The following is a 1,704-nucleotide window of genomic DNA, read 5'->3' as shown; positions in this document are numbered from 1 at the left end:
ACACACACACACACACACACACACACACACACACACACACACACACACACACACACACACACACACACTATTGTTTAATTTGTTCAGATTGGAGCTTCCATGTCAGTTGAAGTCAAAATCAATACAAGCTTTACATCAGTAAAAGGCATAGGGACGTTTTCTGTGGCACATGTGCGGTTTAGTTGTACATCCCATTGTTGGCCAACACTGCCTGAAACATGGCAGCCATAGAGTGCAAGATCAAGAAACTGAGTATGTGTTACATGATATCTGTCTAAGACTTACGACTTTTCCAGGGAGAGATGTAACCTTCTGTAAGCCCCCCAGATCTACACACAGATGGAGACACTCATTTTTACTCCTCCCCCTTCTCTCTTTATTCTCCCAGGCGGAGCCATTCATCCTGCCCCCGGGAACATATGTGCTGCTTCTAGGAGGAAGTGCAAAATCTCATATACTTGCCAAATGTTTGATCTGGCATATTTCCCGAGGGGCTTTTTATTGTTCTGTTGGACCTTCTGTTTTGATGGACAGGCTTGAATTCAATGCCAATGTATCACAGGACACAGTGGCCTCGTCTGTGATGCCAAACTTCAAGTTAAAGTGTATGTGGGCATAGTCAAACTGGAGGATTAGCACAACGAAGCGAAAAGGCTATGAACAGGACTGTCTTTCTGTGAGCAGATGAGGCAACACTGTTCCGCCCAGTTGAGCATCATGCTAGCTGGTGGACTTTTCGGATTTCTGTTGAAAGCTAATCACTTCATCCAATTTTACTTTTACAACATCTGAAGATGATTAAAAGCTATTTTAATCCATCTCGAGAGCTATTGCAGGTGTTCACACCTGCTTACACAACATTTTTTACATCTCACACGATTTTTTAAACCTCTCACTCAAAAAGCAAAACAAGACACAAAATCTCCAAAACCATCAGCTATTTCTCAGCATTTCACTCCGTCTTTAACTGCATGAAACACTTTTTTCAAAACAGTACGCACAATTCTCTACCGAAGACACAAAAATCTAACGGGAAGTGACTTGCTTTTGTTTTCCAAACACAACCAATCAAAATGCTGTTCATTAGGTCAGACACACACTCCTCACATGTGAAAACACTCATTGCTTAACTGATCACTAAGCAACCACAGCTTTGGTACAGGCCTATAAATAGGTAAAAGGTCAGATTACCTTTTTTGAACAATGCATGCCAACAATAGACAGAGAGCACGGGCAAATTTAAAGGAAGAAGGGCTGGAAGCAGAGAAAGAGTTGGAAAAGGACAAGGCCAAAGCAGATAAGGAAGGGGAGCCATCTCTGTTCTGTAAATGGCCCCATTTCTGCCACTCTACAATCACTCTTCATCTACTTTTTCTAAAGAAGAATAAAGGAGGATTGAATGTGTAAGATAACTGTATGGTACTTGCAAAGGTAGTAATAAAATTAACTTATCATACCTTTGTGGTACAGTGTACAGAAGCTGTCATTGTCTTTTCTTCTTTCTTTGTTTGAGAACGCGTTCCTAAATAGATAGTCTTCTGTGATAGATGCAGCTTTTATACGCATCAATAAACTATGAAAGATTTGGTCTTCACTCTAGCAGCGGCAATAATATTATATTTAATTTGCAGTTTGCAAACCAATTGAGAATTGAGTGCAGATTATATTGTCATAACAACTGGCAGGGGACCAAGGAAATCAGTG

The sequence above is a fragment of the Etheostoma cragini genome, chromosome 11 (genome assembly GCF_013103735.1).
Source record: "Etheostoma cragini isolate CJK2018 chromosome 11, CSU_Ecrag_1.0, whole genome shotgun sequence".
NCBI classification, from domain to species: Eukaryota; Metazoa; Chordata; class Actinopteri; order Perciformes; family Percidae; genus Etheostoma; species Etheostoma cragini.
Note: the sequence above shows the minus strand (reverse complement) of the source record.